The sequence below is a fragment of the Choloepus didactylus genome, chromosome 9, assembly GCF_015220235.1.
Source record: "Choloepus didactylus isolate mChoDid1 chromosome 9, mChoDid1.pri, whole genome shotgun sequence".
Lineage (NCBI taxonomy): Eukaryota > Metazoa > Chordata > Mammalia > Pilosa > Megalonychidae > Choloepus > Choloepus didactylus.
The window spans coordinates 127,890,698-127,899,254 of record NC_051315.1 but is presented as its reverse complement, the minus strand read 5'-3'; positions in this window follow the sequence as shown (position 1 = coordinate 127,899,254).

The window sequence follows — 8,557 nt, the reverse complement described above, 5'->3', positions numbered from 1 at the left end:
GACAACAAGAATGGCCCCCCACCTGGCCAACGAGCAGGGCGGAAGAGCCCATTAGAGGAATAGGCCAAATTTCAGCGCCCATGCTCAGTGCAGCTGCCCTTCATTGGGCCGATGAAGAAGGACACCAAGGCAGTTTCCAGCCTTATGTATTAGCCCTGCCTGTGTCTTTGTGGGGAAGAGACATTCTGACCCAAATGGACGTTACTTTAATTAGCGGCTACTCCCCAACCTCTAAGCGACTGCTAAAAGAAATGGGGTATACCCCCGGCAAGGGTTTAGGAGCTTCACTGCACGGACGTGCGGAGCCTATACAAGCTGCCCCCAAGTCTGACAGACGAGGCTTGGGTTTTTCATAGGGGCCACTGAGGAGAGATTCCCACCCACACCTATAAAACTAAAATGGAAACCGAGGCTCCGGTGTGGGTGCCTCAGTGGCCCTTGCCACAGGAAAAACTTGCAGCGTTGCACGCCCTAGTATCAGAACAACTAGAAAAGGGCCATATCGCCCCTTCCACGTCACCGTGGAACACCCCTATATTCGTAATAAAAAAGAAATCTGGTAAATGGAGACTGCTACATGATCTAAGAGCTATTAACGATTGCATGGAGCCTTTAGGGCCCGTTCAGATGGGACTGCCCCTCCTCTCGGCATTACCGGAGCACTGGTCGATTTTCATCATAGATCTGAAAGATTGCTTCTTTTCTATTCCGCTCCACCCTGAAGACACCCCTAAGTTTGCCTTTACTGTGCCCTCTAGTAATCAAGAGGAGCCCTGTCAACGCTTTGAATGGACAGTCCTGCCCCAAGGCATGGCTAATAGTCCTACCATGTGCCAGCTGTATGTCGCTGCGAAGCTAGCTAGCACTCGGCAGCAGTTCCCTCAAGTGAAAATCATCCATTATATGGATGACATTCTCTTAGCCCATAGAGACACAGATCTTCTTAAAACAGTTTTGTCACATTTAGTCCTTAGTCTTAGAGAAGCTAACCTAGAGATTGCCCCTGAAAAAATCCAAATGACTGACATTACCACTTTCCTGGGGGCGAAAGTCGCACCCACTCATGTTTCCCCCCAAAAGGTGTCTCTCAGGCTAGACAATATACACACTCTCAATGATCTACAAAAACTCATGGGGGATATCAATTGGATCCGTCCATACCTAAAAATACCCAATGTCAAACTAACACCTTTGTTCGACCTGTTGAAGGGGGATTCTAATATAAACTCACCTCGAAGCTTCACTCCAGAGGCAAGGCGAGCACTATGCCAGGTGGAACAGGCGCTCAGTGGCGCTGCATTGAAGAGAATAGACCCTGATGAGCCTTTTGAAGCCTGCGTGCTGCCGACAGAATTACAGCCCACTGCGGTACTGTGGCAGCGGGGGCCGCTGCTCTGGGTCCACCCTGGAGTTTCCCCCAAAAAAGTCCTAGAGCACTATCCTACAGCGGTTGCAGACTTGGCCCTAGAATGCATTAAAAGGGCTGTGCAGCATTTCGGTCAGCAGCCCAAAAATCTCAGGGTGCCTTATTCTTCCCAGCAGCTTGAGATACTCACCGGATGCATAGATCAATGGGCCATTCTCCGGTGTACATTTCTTGGTCCCATTAACAATCAGTTCCCTAAGGCTCCTCTCTTGCAGTTTGTCACCCGGCACCCAGTGATTTTTCCCAAAGTAACCTCTCCTAGGCCACTAGCAGGCGCCCCCACCGTATACACGGACGGCTCCAGCTCTGGAACAGGGGCGTATTGTGTGGAGGGGGACACTCCTAAAACAGTGCTCTTCCAACCACAAAAGCCTCAATGGGTAGAACTGCAGGTTATCATTGCAGTCCTGGAAAGCCTCTCCGAGCCCTTAAATGTCGTCTCGGATTCTGCTTATGTTGTGAACTCTGTACAAATTTTAGAAACGGTGGGCATTGTTAAACATTCCTCTACAGTAAGGACGTTCTTTGCCAAACTACAGGAGGTTATATGGACCAGGCAACACCCTTTTTACATAACCCATATTAGAGCCCACACAGGTTTGCCTGGCCCTATGGCCCAGGGGAACCATAGCGCAGATGTAGCCACTCGACAGCTGCACATCTTTCCGACGCTGGTACCGTATCAACAAGCCCGAGAATTCCATGCCAAGTTTCACATCAACGCAGGTACCCTAGCTAAGCGGTTCAGCATACCACATGCGGCTGCTCGAGATATTGTCCGAGCCTGCAACAATTGTGCAGAGCAGAGAGCAGTCCCCTCGGTTGGGGTCAACCCTAGGGGTCTCACCCCAGGGGATACTTGGCAGATGGATGTCACTCATCATTCAGAGTATGGTAAGATCAAGTACTTACATGTGTCGGTGGACACATGCTCCCAAGTTTTATTTGCCTCTGCTGAACCAGGAGAAAGAGTCTCCCACGTCATTGCACACTGCCTTGCTGCATGGGCAGCTTGGGGTAAGCCAAAGACGTTAAAGACGGATAACGGGCCTGCCTACACTAGTAAATCCTTCCAAAAATTTTGTGACAACATGGATGTCCAATTAAAACATGGCATCCCCTATAACCCTCAGGGGCAAGGAATCATTGAAAGAGCGCACAGATCTCTCAAAGACTTGCTTAAAAAACAGAAAGAGGGTATAGGCCACGGCCTGTCCCCAAAAGCTCGACTGTCTGTAGCCTTGCTCACATATAATTTTTTAAACGAAAATTCACAAGGAATGACACCTGCCCTGCAACACACCACCCCGAGTCCTCCGCATAGAGGTCTAGTCCGTTGGAAGGATGTCCTGTCGGGGCAGTGGAAAGGCCCTGACCCGGTGCTCAGCTGGGCCAGAGGCTCTGTTTGTGTTTTTCCCCAGGAACCAGGACGTCAACCAGTGTGGGTTCCGGAAAGACTGGTGAGAACCGTGACATCACCTGAAGAAGCCAAGGAACAGCTGTCAGAAACGCCAACGAATATACAACCTGAACCATTAGACCAAGCCTCCGACCCTGCTGATGATGGCGACGACCGACAAGACGATAATAGTAGGACTGACCACCCCGCGGTTGCCCAAAAAGAGGATTGGTAACTCTGTTCTTTGCTCTCCTATAGCAATCCTTCTAATCTGCCTTTTTCAACGAGTCCTTCCCCCTCACCAATGACACACTGATCCTCTCTTTTGCTAACCTCTCTGTCAAGGTTGTCAACACCACAGTTGCGGCGAATGCTACTTGTGAAACTGGTAATGGCGAGTTAAGTAAGGGAGTCTTGCTTGAATTTCTTAACGTTACAGGGAAGAGCCGCCAGTCTTGTGAAGGGATCTTGAGTAAAAAGGAGACTCAAAGGTGCCTTTTCCTTCCAGGGCTTGCTCCTACAGTCTGCAACCGTTCCAAAGACCCGGATGCCTCGCCGCCCCGCTATCCTAGTGTATCGCCCAAGTTATGTCTGGCTCCCCGTCAAGGCAACCGACTGGGTTGGCCCTGTTTCTCAAGTTGTTTCACTTAACAATATCCCCTTCTCTAAGTCTAGGCGTCCAAGAGGCATAAAAGAATGGCTATCGAATGCTGCCAGTGTAGCTTCCTCTTTGTTTGTCCCAACGATCGGGCAGGCTGTGCTACAAGCATGGACAGATCGGCAGCTCGCCATAACGATGGAAACGGTAAATGGCTTGGTCAACCTTACCCGAGACGTGCTACGCCGCCACAATCAGATGCTGAACTTAAATTTCCAGGCCATTCAGAAACTCCAAGCGGAGATAGATGAACTTGGACTGGAAATAGATGGACTCTGGAGAGTGCTTCAGCAAACATGTGACACCCGGTGGCTTACGGTTAAACTCTGTGTCACTCCTGTCAGGGCCAACGTGACCGGAAGCATTTCCAGAGTCTCTGATTGGCTGAAAAGGTCATATTTTCCTGAATTTGTTAATCTCTCCCAACAGGTGGAATCTAGTTTAGACACAATTGGGGGGATCAAGTTAAAACCCGTTAAAGTCGATCTCTCCGGGTTAGGCAAGGTTCTACAGAAACTATTGCACAGTGTTTCTTCCTGGTTCTCTTGGCCCAATTTAACTAATTGGATCCTCATTGCAGTGGGATTATTGGTGGGATTAGTCGTTGTTAAATGTTTGCTAGAACGCCTGTTTCAAGCGCAGCAGCAATTGCGTGTTACCACTATGATGGCTATGACTCCCACCTCTGTTACCCCCGATAGTGACCGATTTATTAACCATACCCCTTCCTGGTCGCCTCAGGTGGGGCGCTTTGGAGCAAAATTTGTAGCGAATCGCATGGCTGTTTCTCGGGTGTAAAAGGCGACACCAGTAGTCATAATTTTGTCTCAGGTGGGTCTCTAGGGCAGAGTCCTAGTTGTGGCCAGACTGGACCCTAGCCATTGCACAGAGACACCTAGTGACACCCCCGACTCTGGTTACTGCTGTTCCTGCCCCCGTCGTTGTTCCCCAGTTGCCAGGCAAAGCACTGCAGGGAGAGTCACGTTGCTTCCAGCTTACGGACTCTCCGGTCTCCATATGACGTGAGCATTCTGGTTGGTGCTAGAGGCTCCGCCGCTGGATGGCTGAGGCCTAGTCCAGACTCCCCAAAGCACCAAAGAGGTTGTGAACCATTTGGGTTCACGGGAGCACGCTCATCACTGGAGACACTGGGTCAAAAATAAATAAGAAAGGGGGAGATGTGGAAAGCCGCCTCCCGAATCGGGCCTAGCGTATGCGCTGCAGCCTGCTCTAGAGTTACCCCCGCCCATCGAGTGAGCCAAGATGGCGCCTGCATCCTGTTTCCGCATAGTGACGCATGTATCCGCCACCCGCTCCTACCAATCGAAATCCTGTATACGCGATACTAGCCTAGAAGCTTATTGGTTGTTAATTGTGTATAAAAGGTCTTACCCGGACGGGGTAGGGTGAGACAGCCCACAAGGAGCCGTGCCTGACGGCCACATCGAGGCTGCTCTCCCACGAGGCGCCGTGCCCCGTGTGAGAACCAGTAACACAGAATGTTCATCTAGCTGTAGTAAAGGGCTTGCTTTCACAACTGCCGTGTGGTTCGAGTCGTGATTCATGACCAGGTTAGTTCGCGCAGTCTGCATCTCTCTCTCTCCTTCCCTGTTTCCCCTCGCCGGCCGGGAACCGGGGACCGAGCGGGGCAGCGCCGGACACTTAACTGATTCATACACACAGGGGTTTAACTAGGGCATCTGGAGAATTCTCGTACAAAATCCAAATGGGATGTGGGGGCAAAACAGAGGAAAGGAGGTATGTGGCTTTAAGGAAACTTCTAGATGTTGGGTAAATGAGAAAGTTCTGACCCCTTCCTTACCTCTTCCTACTACACCCAGGGAGGGAAATCTTGCATCTACTGCTAGCAACCACAGTTGTGGTGACAAAGCAGGAGGGACAGGAAATTCCAAACCAAGTTGCATCTCCATATGGATACAGCTGCATAATGTGAAGCACATGGTGCATAGTCGTATTTCCAATATTGTTTTCACCAAGTAAAAAAATAGGAAAAGTATTCATCTATTGCTGCTCAAAAACACCTCTAGGTACATATTCATTTCCTCACTCATTTTATTCATTTATTCATTCCACAAATAGGAGCTGAGTGCTTGCTGTGTGCCAGGCAGTGTGTTAGGAGCTGGGGATAGGAAAATAAGTATATTCTAGATCCTTCCATCTAAGGAGCACAGGGCAGTGGGAACTAATTATTACTCCATGGCATGTATAGTCACATAGGTGTCTGGGTGCCCCCAGGATGTCAGCTGACCCAGCCTGGACTAGGGCAGGGGTGGACATCCTCAGGGAAGGAGAGAAGGAGCTTGGAGGAGGTAGGTAATTTGTTACTCAGCTTAGAATGGGGAGGAGGGACGGGCACTCCAGGCAGCACAAGGGCAAAGAGGCTCGAGGGAGCTCCAGGGAAGGAGCAAGCCCTTGCTGTGTCTGGTGGGGAACGTATGATGAGTTGGAAAGGCCCAGGAAATTGTGGCTGGACATAGGGGCTCACTCCAAAACTGGGTAGCTCTGCACTTCATGCAGAGGACTCACAGGCAAGACTTCTCCATGGTTAATATTTTAATGTCAAACTATGAGAAATCAATGCGTGTTTTGGTCAGTTTGGAAATTTAAGGAAGAGGTGACAGTTTTGCAACCCATGGCCAGGTGTGTGATTAGGAAGCAGCTTGAACAGCGAAAAGATCTGCCTGATGGTTTGTGTTTTCCCAGAGTTGTTCTTGTTTGCACCCAGGATTTTTCATGTTGCCTGGTCAGGGTGCTTTATTTCTTTCCCAAATAAATCAGTTTTTATGAGTCATGTCAACATGGGTTTAAATCTGGTTTAAGCCTGGGTTTAAATTCAGGTTAGACTTCCAGAACTTGTTAAAAGTGTCAAATTGTTGCCGTAGAGAATGTTAATTCTCTTCTGCAGTGCCCTTACCGTAAAACACATCATTCATGTGTTTACTGTTCAATGGTCAGTTGGGAAGGGACCCTGGATTATTTTTAAATATGTTAATGAGGTGGGGGAAGGGAAGCCTTGGAAAACTTTAGAACCAGAGTGTATGCTTTGCAGGAGAAAATGACCATTTATAAGAAGAGAAAGAATCTCACAGAATCATACTGGAAAAAGTCATCTCAGTCCAAAAGCAACTTTGTCCTAATGTCCAACTAACACTAGTAAAATATTTCAGTTTATATATAACACAAAGGCTATCGGCAGCATTTGAATCTACACCTAATGACAGAGAATGATGTGGACACAGATTCCTTAGCAAAACCTGAAAGAATTTCCACTGCTGGGTTGGAATTTTTTCTCTGTCCAAGCTGTTGTGAAGGACTTACTCTGACCTCCGACCTCCCTCTTTCCCTTGTGTGATAAAAACCTTTGTCCACCCCCTAGTCCCTTTACACATCTCTTTCTTTCTTGCCCTTTTTGGGGTCAGAGGAAAGAATAGACTTGAGGCTACTATTTAAGCAACACATTTCTCCCTGGAGAGATGGAAAATTCTGGTCAGCCTGTGATTTCAACATCAGAGAGTTATAATGACCATTTGAAGGACTGGCTTTGAGTGTTTGGATGTCTTGCCTTCCGTCTGAACCCTCTCTTTTGTGTTTGTGCCCCGGATTCCCTTTAGGAAATCGCTGCTCTCATCTGCTTCTGTTGGGCTGGCTCCACCCTGATTCCAGGTCCAGTCAACCAAACCTCCAAACCTGAGAGATCAGCACATGGTCCCAGACAGGCCAAGGGGACACACGCCACAGACTATTCCTGGGAGCAGGGTGAGAGAGAAGCTGCTGGAAGCTTGGTGGTCTCTTGACACCGCTGAGAGAGAGCTGCCCGCACCTGACCCACCAAGGGAAAGTGGAGCTGGGATGGAGACAGGTGTCAGCACCATTTGAGGCCCTGGGTTCTACTGGGCCTGAAGTGAGTCTTCCCTGGGTTTCTTTCTTTTTTAATGCAATTTTACTGAGATATATTCATCTACCATACAGTTATCCACAGTGTACAATCAACTGTTCATAGTATCATCATATAGTTGTGCATTCATCACCACAATCAATTTTTGAACATTTTCATTATTCCAGAAAACAAGAATAAAAATAAAAATAATAGTAAAAAAGAAACCCCAAAACATCCCAAACCCCTCTCCCCCGTTATTCATTTACTCTTTGTCCCCATTTTTCTTCTCATCTATCTATATACTGGATAAAGGGAGTGTGAGCCGCAAGGTTTTCACAATCACACAGTCATACCATATAAGCTGTATAGTTATACAATTGTTTACAAGAATCAAGGCTCTTGGGTTGCACAACAGTTTCAGGTATTTCCTTCTAGGTATTCTAATACACTAAAAACTAAAACGGATATCTATATAATGCATAAGAATAACCTCCAGAGTGACCTCTTGACTCCATTTGAAATCTCTCAGCCACTGAAATTTTATTTTGTTTCATTTCACTTCATTTCAGAAGGCTTTCTCAATCCTATGATGCCGGGTCCAGGCTCATCCCTGAGAGTCACGTCCCACGTTGCCAGGGAGATTTACACCCCTCTCCCTGGGTTTCTTAATAATGAACCACCTTGTTTTCCCTTCAGGCAATTTGAAATGGGTGTTTGTCATTTGCATGGGTCCTGACCGTCCCAGCACCTTGCTAAGCTACTGACATGGATTGTTCAATTTAATTCTCATTGCTGCTCATCCAATGGGTCTTTTTTTTTTAATCCCCAGTTTAAAGGCCTGGAAACCAAGAGCTCTCCCAGCTGGTGAATAATAGACCTGGGGCTGGGACCAGGTGGCTCGACTTAGTTCAGCCCAACACCCTCACAAGCAAAATCCCCCTTGGGATTTTGAAAGCATTGAAGGAATGTCTAACAGGAAGGAAATGCACTTTCGTCATCTTGTATTTTAACTCTGCTTGACACAACAGCCTCCCCCACTGGTGTCCTTGATGATTTGTGAGCCAAGGGTGCGAGGTGGGTGTTGCTTAAAAAGAACATCTCTTTTGTTTGATGTTGGTGAATTAAGTCTCTCTCCATGCATGGAGCAGGACAGAGAAGATAGAGGCCACATCTGGG